The sequence below is a fragment of the Pelophylax lessonae genome, assembly GCF_965119305.1.
Source record: "Pelophylax lessonae genome assembly, chromosome: 9".
Lineage (NCBI taxonomy): Eukaryota > Metazoa > Chordata > Amphibia > Anura > Ranidae > Pelophylax > Pelophylax lessonae.
Window position 1 is genome coordinate 125,964,841 of NC_138776.1, and position 12,422 is coordinate 125,977,262.

The following is a 12,422-nucleotide window of genomic DNA, read 5'->3' on the forward strand; positions in this document are numbered from 1 at the left end:
CTAACAAGCGTATGGATGCTGATAATCAAAAGCCGGTTACACTCTTATTCTCCCGTCTCTACCGTGGATCTAAACAGCCAGAGGATCCTTGCATCTATTATACGTCCATGCTCATCCGACCATCCATAAATGGCTCAGCAGCAAGAAAAGAAAAAGGACGCACCTGCAGTCTGCCACCAACCAAGTAGACCTGTCTCATGATATAAATAAAGAACAGGGGTTTAGTTGACACGCATTTGCAAACGCATGTGTAAGCTGCATGGCCACTACACGGCACCCAGGGGGTAATGAGTAAGTCAAAACATTCAATGAACCAAAGGGGGGGAGGGCTTCAAACCAAGTTGAAGAGTAGGGGAAGGGGGAGAGGGGAGGGGGAGATGTGAAAGAAAGGAGTCCAATCCGAAAAAATTATTAAATATAGTCTCCACCACTTTTTAAAGGGGCCAGAGTCAATCTTACCCCTTCTGTAAAAACAGGCCACAAACACTTTAGAGAGCAAGTCAACTTATGGGTCGATGAATGGGATCATCTATCCAAAGGTCCTGTGTATTTAAGATGATCATGAAAGGAAAAAAAAGGAAAAGAAAAACATACATAATGTTTTGAGGACATACCAAAAATTGAAAGGGGGAATTATGTGAAGAACAAACGCTGTGCCTCACTCTAAAACTTAGACCCGTGAGCACCGTGAACATGAATGCGAGGGAAAAAGTGAGAAAAATGGGTGGTGACCCCCCATTACAAGCAGGGGGAGAGAGGGAAAAACGGAAAAAAAAAAGAAAAACCAAAAAAAAAAAACTAAAGGGGAAAATACCATAGAAGACTCCAGGTGCACATTCAGAAAATACACCAATCTGTGTGTTAATAGGTGAGGGTCATCCGTGTGCATATGCTAGAAATTACATGTAATATCAAACATGCAGGACAAGGAAAAAAAGCAGGTGCAAAGGTATAAATTTGTGTGAAGAACCATGCAGGGTGTATTATAGAGGGTGATAGAAAGTGAAATGTGCATGGGTTAAAGTCTAGGATTCAGATTAGGCGTATGTTATAGTATTTGTAAGTAGACTCACCCAGAGACCCTTGTAGTGAAGGGACTGGTAGTAGGCTGGTAAAAAGGAAAAATCATTTTTTTCCTATATTCCAAGGTAAACCACACATCCAGCGTTTGATATTGGATCACCCTATGTGTATATATATATATATATATATATATATATATATATATATATAAATTTTATAGGACATGCTAATGTGGGACCCAGCTGAATAGGCTATGGGATAGCAGACAGGATTTCTTATACCATTACTAATAGTACAATTACAATTATAATAATGGGACACCACACAACTTTAGGTTGGAAAATTTTTAAGGCCGCGGCCATTTATTATTTGTTTATTCAAGATAAACGTAATAAAATTTCAACAACATTATAATATATAATATACTGAAACAACCCGGCCACTAAGACCCAGGTTGTGAAATAAACAAATTCAACTTAATTAAATTATCCAATGCAAAAATCACAAACTTAACTTGCACTCATACAAGAGAAGTATACATATTGTCCCCCTTTGCATCACACAAAGGTGAACCTACAAATAATAATACTGGTTGCGACAAAAAAAGGGGAGGGGGGAGCAGTGGCATAGCGTCGGGGGTGCAGGGGGGGGCGGCCGCACCGGGCGCAACATCTGGGGGGGGGGGGGCGCATCTGCAGTGTCACTCTGTCTGTCTGACTTTGACATACACAGTTCACACACTGTCTGCGGCTGCCTCCATCTTTAGGCTGGGAGATGTTCAGCCCTATGGCTGAAAATGGCAGGTCGGGGCCGGGTTGGACTGTGCCTCACCTGTCCATTGGTCTAGGGTGGGGTGGCGTTGCAAGCCAAGCCCCGCCTATGCCGCCTCTCCTCACTGCTCAGTCAGTTTAGCAGCGAGTGAGTCAGCAGCCTGGCGCTGGTCTGTCTGCATTGAAAGGGGGCACGATGATCTCTCTGCATTGAAGGGGGGCACGCTGGTTATTCTGCATTGAAAGGGGGCACGCTGGTCATTCTGCATTGAAAGGGGGCACGCTGGTCACTCTGCATTGAAAGGGGGCACGCTGGTCACTCTGCATTGAAAAGGGGCACGCTGGTCTCTCTGCATTGAAAGGGGGCACGCTGGTCATTCTGCATTGAAAGGGGGCAGGCTGGTCTCTCTGCATTGAAAGGGAGCACGCTGGCCATTCAAACTTGTATTTAGATGCATTTTACTTTAATTACATCAGTATTTTCATAACAAACAATACATGTGTTTAGGGGGTAAGGGTTTCTTTAACCAATCTAGTGGAAGAGACTCGAGTGCTAAAATCCAGCGAGTTAGGGGGCGCAAATTACTTGCCCTGCCCCGGGTGCTGACAACCCACGCTACGCCACTGGGGGGGAGGGGAACACCACAGCTCCGTTCCAATGAGGCAGCTGAGCCCTGGCTACTGAGAGTCCCCCTTAAATAGCCCTAAAACCGGGGTTCTGGACAGAACTGGCTTGTATTTAGGAGGGAATTTTGAGTAGGAAGGGGGAATCTGACCTAATCTCCCCAGATACAAGGCCAGATTTGAGCGGGAACAGGAGCCTGCTTAACCCCAGGAAAAAGGTCAACTGACCTTTTCCCCAGCAACAGCGTTTTACCTCATCCTGTGACCGGCCAAAACTGACCCCATTAATTAATTATCCCTGCCACTATCCCATGAGGAAAAGGGGCACAAAATGATGCCCCTTTTCTTATCATTCTATACTTAGGAAAACTACAAACCATGATTAAAGCAATTGACAAGTTGATTCTAGTCAGCGTGTATCCAGTATTATAGTGTCATAATGGGAGGCATAATGTGCAGGTACACATGGCGTGCTATGGAATGCAAGGCAGGTCCTGGACAGGTTAAAGGGGGGATGCTAATATGTCTGCTTTAAATACATATTAAATATTGTACATTAAATACATATTTTGATTGACATATTGTTTTAGATTGAGATCTTATTATCTGTTTTGCTATCAGGCTGAAAACATTTGGGGAATGGCAGTTATTAAGAATTTCATTTAACAGCCCAAGGGCTCTTCTAGTGGTTAGAATAACACATACGTATAATATATTGGTGTTGAAATCCTTTTCCAGTGTATTTTTTTTAGACAGCATGCCATTTATAGGAATAGGACTAACCCCTACGATTAATGTGTAAATGTGATAAATACTTTCCATGTGGTGTTTTTTTTTTTTTTTATCTTTGGATTGATAGTATGAAAAAAAAAAAGTTTTAATAGGGTTTCCGTTTGTAGAAGAAAGTAAAGACAGTCTATGTAAAATATGCATTGCAGGTTCGTGGTAGTACAGTAAGTGTTAGTCACAGTGCATTGGTATTCAACACTGAAATGTCCTAATTCTATGCTTTTATTTAAGGTATGTTCGCACCAGCCACTGCATTGCAATGCACGGTTTGAGGAAGTGGATTGCCTTACACTGTGCTGCGCTAAAAAAAGTACTGCATGCAGTACTTTTTTTAGTGCACGCTGCCCATACACTACTACAATGCAGTAGTGTGAACCGGGCAGATAAGGAAACAAGGCATTTTGTCTTGTCATGTGGATGGGACTGCATTGGAATAGCTGCCCACCTCAGTCCCACCACATGTAGTGTGAATGGACCCTTAGAGTAAGTGTTTACCAGTATTATATATATATATATATATATATATATATATATATACTGTTATACAGCCCATAACAGCCATAAAAACTCCAAGGGACATTAATTTAGGCAGTTAATCTGATATTTACCAAAAATTATCTGCAAGTAAATCTTCCAGGTATAAGTGTTTTAAATTGATTCAACGCCAGTGAATGTTTGGTGAAAGTCATTGTCACTGTTTTATAGAAATGCCTCTAAGGCCCCTTTCACACGGGCTTTCCGATCCAATCCGCCTGTCAGGTTTTAAGGCAGACTGGATTGGATGCTCCATGCAGCCCTATGGAGCGGCGGATGTCTGCTATCCGATCCTGTCCGTGAAATCCAGACAGATGGAAACCCTATGTTCCATCCGTCTGGAGGATCGGATCGGATAGGATTGGATGAGAACAGACAGGCGGTTCTCATCCGATCTCCCCATAAAGGAGAGCAGCGATCTGACAGCTCCGTCTCTGCACACAGAGTGGAGACGGAGCTGTCATCCGCCTGCTCAGCGGGGATCGGCGGATCGATTCCCCGCTGAGCAGAATGGACTCCGTCGGACGCACTGTCCATGTGAAAGGAGCCTAAGTGTTATAGAATCCTTGGTCAAATAATTCTAATTATATAATGATAAGAAACCTATCAACATGCTGGAAATGTCAAAGGCCTCCTGGGATACCAACACCACATATCCTAGCATTACATTTTAATAGTACCCAGCAGAGCAGGATTCAGTTCAGGATGACTGCCAGGCAAATATCATTTTCAGAAGTCTTTAAAGATAAAACCCTACGCAGATGTAAAGACACAAATCAATGCGGCTCCGTAGACCTTAATACATGATGACATCAATTTTTAAATGCAAGTAGTATAAGAACCTACATTTTGACCTGTATTCAGTCTCTTGTAGCCCCTGCAACACAGAGGAAGATGCCAATCAATTCATGTGCCAAAAAGAATTCACAGGCTGAATCTGGGTCCAGGACTACCTAGGCTCAGAAGAAGGGGGTTAAATATTGATGGTCATCTGTCTGAGAACATCTAGTGGCAGAAAAAAGTAGTGCAGGGGAAATTTGGATTGAAGGTGAATTTTTCAGTAAAAGCTGGTTTTAATATTTGACTTTTATTTGGCTATTTCTTATGTTGTTTTTGACTGGAGTTCTGCTTTGATGTTTTAAAGGAAGCGCTTTCACTAGTGTTCTCATGGGACAAGATTGCCAATACAGGATGGGGAATTACTCTGCTTCCTCTTTCTCGCTCACATGCTAAACTGATTAAGTGCAGCAAGGGAGGAAAGATAAATGGTCATCTGAAGTGAACATCCCACATACTGCGTGGAATGAGAAAAATATCCCTTTAAGGTATATACTTTAAACCTTCCTCCCAACGCTGTAAGAGTCTCAATTGTAAATCCCAGTTGTAGCATCCTTTATTAACCTTTATTAACCATTAAAGTCAGGGTGTATAAAAAGTTATTTTTTTTAAATGTCTTTAATTTTTTGTACCTAAAGGGTATTAGAATCCAAGAACAGAAATAGATAGTATTGCAGCTTACTGTTCCTTAGATGTGGTGGCTGCATTTGTTTTATTTTCTTCATACTTTTTTCCCCTTATTTTACCCTTTTAATCCTAACATTAACTCACTTCCTGTCTTAGAGTAGGGTGACCAGACATCCCCGGACTGAGGACACTGTCCCCGGACCAAGTCTGTCCCCGGTTTTGTCCCCGACACTGATCTGTGCGGTGGTGGGGGGAGTTACAAGCACCAATCTCCTTGTGTGGGTTTCAATGAAGCAGCTGACAGCCGCTTCTCCTCCTCTCCCTCCCGTGGTTGTCAGCTGCTTCATTGAAAGCCACACAGGGAAATCAGTGCTTGTAATATTTGAAAAAAAAAAAAAAAAAAAGAATACAAATAAAATTGTAAAAAATACAAAAATAAAAATAAAAAACTACCCACAGCCATATACTCCACACGCTTCTCCTGCACATAGTACCCACCACCATATACTCAACACTCTTCTCCTGCACATAGTACCCACCACCATATACTCAACACTCTTCTCCTGCACATGGTACCCACCACCATATACTCCATACTCTTCTCCTGCACATACTACCCACCACTATATACTCAACACTCTTCTCCTGCACATACTACCCACCACCATATACTCCATACTCTTCTCCTGCACATACTACCCACCACCATATACTCAACACTCTTCTCCTGCACATACTACCCACCACCATATACTCAACACTCTTCTCCTGCACATGGTACCCACCACCATATACTTCATACTCTTCTCCTGCACATACTACCCACCACCATATACTCAACACTCTTCTCCTGCACATACTACCCACCACCATATACTCAACACTCTTCTCCTGCACATACTACCCACAGCCATATACTCCACACTCTTCTCTTGCACATAGTACCCACCACCATATACTCAACACTCTTCTCCTGCACATACTACCCACCACCATATACTCCATACTTTTCTCCTGCACATACTACCCACCACCATATACTCAACACTCTTCTCCTGCACATACTACCCACAGCCATATACTCCACACGCTTCTCCTGCACATAGTACCCACCACCATATACTCAACACTCTTCTCCTGCACATGGTACCCACCACCATATACTTCATACTCTTCTCCTGCACATAGTACCCACCACCATATACTCAACACTCTTCTCCTGCACATACTACCCACAGCCATATACTCCACACGCTTCTCCTGCACATAGTACCCACCACCATATACTCAACACTCTTCTCCTGCACATGGTACCCACCACCATATACTCCATACTCTTCTCCTGCACATACTACCCACCACTATATACTCAACACTCTTCTCCTGCACATACTACCCACCACCATATACTCCACACTCTTCTCCTGCACATACTACCCACCACCATATACTCAACACTCTTCTCCTGCACATACTACCCACCACCATATACTCAACACTCTTCTCCTGCACATGGTACCCACCACCATATACTTCATACTCTTCTCCTGCACATACTACCCACAGCCATATACTCCACACTCTTCTCCTGCACATAGTACCCACCACCATATACTCAACACTCTTCTCCTGCACATGGTACCCACTTCCATATACTCCACACTCTTCTCTTGCACATGGTACCCACCACCATATGCTCCACACTCTTCTCCTGCACATACTACCCATCACCATAACCTCAACACTCTTCTCCTGCACATACTACCCACTGCCATATACTCTGCACTCCTCTCCCTTAGCTGACCATTACATTAGTGTCACTGCTGATGTCAGTGTCAGTTAAGAAAGCCATAGATGATTAGAAACTTGCCTGGTTTTGCAGGGACCAGTTAAGGTTCGAACCATCTCTGGGTGCAGCCCTGAACTCTGTAATCTGTACATAGTGCACCTCAGCGCTTCTTTGGTAAGAATAAAAAACAAAATAGGCATTGAAAAGTTTTTCTTCATCTTATCTTCTTAACATTTGGTAGTAATATTCCGAAAAATTCTAAGTATATTTTATTTATCTCATGGATGAAATGTGAGGTATAATGTATATATCATACAATCTTCCATAAACACATGCCACATACAGTGCATATATCATTTTTTAGAAATTATGCTTATAAATAGTTTACAATTTGACATGAAAAAAAAAAATATGTCTCCGGATTTCATTCTAAGAATCTGCTCACCTTACCTTAGGACAGGGCGTGTGCTAGGACTAACTAACACTGTATTAGCACCACTGGTGTATTTAGGATTTGTGCTGCCCTAGGCCTGACTAAACTTGTGCACCCCCTAGTTTAAATATAACCCACCCCTTCCTGTAAAGGCCCCACCCCCTTCCTGTTTATGACCCGCCCTGTCATCTGTAAACCACAGACCACTGCCACAGTCTATCAGTGCCCATCAGTGCAGCCTCATCAGTTCCTATAAGTTCAGCCTCATCAGTGCCCATCAGTGCAGCCTCATCAGTGCCCATCAGTGCAGCCTCATCAGTGCCCATCAGTGCAGCCTCATCAGTGCTGCCTTATTAGTAATTTGCCTCCTGGACCCTGCCCTCTAGCCCAATTCGCCCCATAAGACTGGCACTATACTAAAAGTGTAGCACATGTCGGCGGGCACCCCTTTTGTGCGGGAGCTGGGAGTAGGCTGTTTTTTTTTTTTTTCGTGCGGGGTGCAGCTTTTTTTGCTGCCCCCCTGCAAAGTGCCGCCCTAGGCCTGGGCCTTGTAGGCCTAGGCCAAGATACAGCACTGATTAGCACTACATAACACCTTCATCTCTTCTCCATAACAGGGGAAGGTGTTTTTTAGCCCACAGAGCTTACTGGGAACAATGCTACCTGATAAAGGCTAGTACACACTATAGGAAAATCGGGCAAACATTTTTGTCCAAAGAATTTTCGTACGATTTTCGTATAGTGTGTACATAACTTTCAACATCCGATTCTGAATTTTCATATGAAAATTCTCGAAGGGCCTAACTCCAAACTTTTTCTCGTACGGAAAAAAACAAACAATTTTTGTTTAATGTGTGTCGTTTTCGTACGATTTTTGTAAAATAAATATCAGAAAAGAGACTGCGCGTGATCAGAAACAATAAACAACAAAAAAAAAAGCCTTTGTCGTACGAGAATGTTTGGACGAATTTTTGTTCATTGGTTCTGATTTGCTGTAAAACAACAAGGAAAACTGGACGATCGTTTGATCGATTTTCTTATAGTGTGTACCCCACTTAACAGTTAAGAGGTGGAGAGTACAGGGAATTATCAACTCACAGACTGAATGAACTGCTGTATTTGTGTCTAAGGCCTCTTTCACATGAGCTTTTTTTTTTGATTGGAGCACAGTAATTGTAACTGTTCAGTCAGCATTTTGAACCACTGGAGATAGACCACAGCTCTCACAGAGTTTGGCGTTTCTTCTTTTCAGCATGCTGTTAGGGAGGGGGTCTTTGGGACGGCACCGCTGTGCTATTAAAATTTTTCAGATTTTATCTAATGGGTGAATAGGAAAGTTAAAAAGGAAGTTAAATGAAATCTATGACAGTATGTTATACTGACATTCAATGGAGGAAGTCATTCTTTCCATTTTCCATTAAGAAGTGTAAAGCCCCAAGCATATCTACTGTGACTGATTGTTCAGTGAATCGGCTGTTTGTGGTTTAGAAAAAACAGGCCTGCGGCTATTAAATCATCATCAGTTTGTTTTAGTCTTTATTATTTTTGCCCAGAAGCTCATTGCTTTTCAGTATTTGAAAACTCCTATTGCCTAATTATTTTCACAATAATCATTCACCTGTTCTACCAATAACTAATTAAATACCAAGCAGCTGTATCAGACTCCCTTAGGTGTCAGAAAGTCATACAAAATATATAGTAAATTCAGTGCTAATAAAGTGCTTAGGTGTGTAAAAAAAAAAATACAACAAAGTGACCAGTGTTTAAAAGGGTTGAACACCTCAGACATGAAATATGAACAAAGCGTATCCCTCTATGGTGTGTACTTGTCTCAATCCAGAGCACTAAAGCCCCATACACACGTGCAGATTATCTGCAGACTTTTGTCTGCAGACTTACCTTTTCTATGTAGTGCAAGGGCCTGCCGGATTGCATACAAATTGAAAGTGTTTAGGTTTGACCTCATATTATATGGTTTTGGTAAGTCTGCAGACAAAAGTCTGCAGATAATCTGCACGTGTGTATGGGGCATAAGTGTCATTTTGATCTGCCACTTCATTCTTCTCCTATCAGCATGAGTCTCTTCTGACAAGTTTTCCTGACACCAAGAGAAAAATGGTGACTGAAGGAATCTCCAGCTGAGAGACTCAGCTCTTGTGTGCTGTGTGAAGGGGTGTGTGTCTCTTCCATCCAATCAGATTAGCAAACTTCAGTTTTTCCCCTTTTTCTGAAAGCTCAGACAAGCTTGATAAATTCTGGACTTAACGGATGTAGAGAAGAGAAGATTGCAGATAAACATGTACAACTTATGTAGGAGGATGTGTTTCATTTCTCTGATTCACCTGAGGCCAGTCACTTCACTGGGTATATGTAAGGCTTTACAACCACTTTAACTGAAACAAAGACAGCCTTGTATGAGACTTAAACCTGGGTGGGGAACAACCAAACACTGCTACTAGGGTGAGGTTGTGGAAGACAATTTCATATCACAGGTCATACACCATGGCAAGACTGAGAACGGTGAAAAGACAAAAGGTAGTTATACTGCATGAGCAAGGTCTCTCTCAGGCAAAGATTTCAAAGCAAGATCTCAAAGATTTCAAAGCAAGTTCATGCTCTCTTGAAGAAGCGCAAAGAAACAGGCAATGTTGAGGACCGTAGACGCAGTGGTTGGTCAAGGAAACTTAAGGCAGCAGATGAAAGACATATCATGCTTATTTCTCTTTGACATCACAAGATATCCAGCAGTACCATCAGCACAGAAGTGGCAGAAACCAGTGGCACTCAGGTACACCCATCTACTATCTAGAGAAGTCTGGACAGAAGTGGTTCTATTCAAAGAATTGAGGCCAAAAAGCCGTACCTCAGATGTGGAAACAAGACTAAGCGTCTCCACTATGCACAAAAACATAGGAACAGGACTCAAAATGTAAAATGTTTAAATATTTGCATGTAGCAGGAGGCAGTTTGTTCGCCAAAGGGATGGAGAGTGGTACAATAAAGAGTGAAGCATAGTGGAGGTTCCTTGCAAATTTGGGGATGCATTTCTGCAAATGGAGTTGGAGATTTGGTCAGGTTCAATGGTGACCTCAGTGCTGAGAAGTACAGATAGATACTTATCTATTCTGCCATACCACCAGGGAGGCATGTGATTGTCTCAAATGTATGCAGCAGGACAACAACCCCAAACACACAGCCAGTGTCATTAAGGACTGTTTGGGGTTACCCCCTTTCTGTTCAAACATGACTGTGCACCAGTGCACAAAGCAAGGTCCTTACCAAATGCGTAATTAGAAACATTCAGGGCCCTGGTGCAAGAAACCATGAAGGGCCCCCCTGACCCCCGGGGCAACCCAGCCCCATGCGTCATTCTTGTACACCTGGATAAGAGGGGCAACGAGGGGGCAACATATAGAGGATTTGATCCCTCCATTTTCTTCCTGCAGCGGAGACGGGATTGGTTCCTCTATCCAGGTGTACAATGGTGAGGTATCGGCCCCCTGGAGCATGGGGTTGGAATGAGTCGCAGCGGTGGTGGTAGTGGTGGGGTGGTAGTGGTGGGGGGGGGGGGGATGGGATGAGTGGCAGGTTGGGCAAGGGTGATGAGATCAGTGGCAGCGGTGGTGGGGTAGATGGGATGAGTGGCAGTGGTGGTGATAGTGGTGGGGGGATGGGATGAGTGGCAGCGGATATGGGATGGGATGAGTGGAAGCAGTGGTGGTGGGATGGGATCAGTGGCAGCAGTGGGGGTGGGATGGGATCAGTCGCAGCGGTGGTGGTGAAGGGGGTGGGATCAGTGGCAGCGGTGGTGGTGGGATGGGATGAGATGAGTGGCAGCGGTGGGGGGAAGGGATGAGTGGCAGTGGTAGTGGGATGGGATGGGATGAGTGGCAACAGCGGTGGTGGGATGGGATCAGTGTAAGCGGTGATGGTGGGATGGGATTAGTGGTGGCGGTGGTGGGATAAGTGGCAGCGGTGGTGGTGAGGGGGTGGTATCAGTGGCAGCAGTGGTGGTGAAGGGGATGCGATCAGTAGCAGTAGTAATGATGAGGTGGTGGGATCAGTGGCAACGTTGGTTGTGGTGAGGGGGGTGGGATCAGTGGCAGTAGTGGTGCCATGCTCCCCCACCACCACCTATGCCTCTTACCGATCCCATCCCCCCACCACCACAGATCTCATTCCTACCCCCCCCATATCACCTCTGTTGTAGAGGTGATTGATGGGGGGACAGGGATGCGATCTGTGGTGATGGGGGGGGATGTGGGATCAGAAAGAGGCAGCGGTGGTGGAGGTTGAGATCAGTTGCAATAGCAATTTGTCACTTATTTAGTCAGTTAGTCGATTCCCCCTCAGTATTCATGTGCCTCCAGGGATGCCTCTGTGTCATGGGGTCTCCTCGCAGAGGGGAGAGCTCCTCTCCCATTATGCTATTAATGTCAGTTGGTCAGCTGACTTTCTCTTTCAGTGTCCACCTCTACATGCCTTCTTTTCCTCTCTAGAGAAGATAGGCGGGGAGGCCCAGATGCCAGTGAAGTGATAGTGTTCAGCTCAGCCTCCCCTCAGCAGCTGGCCGCACACCCCACATGGCGGAACAAACGGAAGGGCAGGTGGTCGGGTCCCTCACAGTAGCACAGCCAGTATGGGTGGGCAGGCAGCGAGCCCCCCCCCACAGTGGCGGAACCCCAGGGCCCAGTCGCAAGTGCAACTGCTGCGACCCTGGTAGTTCCACCACTGGTTCTTACCTCAACCCAATAGAATTCCTTGGGGATAAATTAGAGAAGAGACTGAGAGCCAGGCCTTCTCTTCAACATCAGTGCCTGACCTCACAAATGCACTTCTGGAAGAATGGTCAAACATTCCTACAGTCACATTCCTAAAACTTGTGGCAGCCTTCCCAGAAGAGTTGAAGCTGTTACAGCTGCAAAGGGTGGGCCAACTCAATATTGAATGTAGTGCAACAAAATTGGGTATACTGGTGCTCCCAGACACAATGACA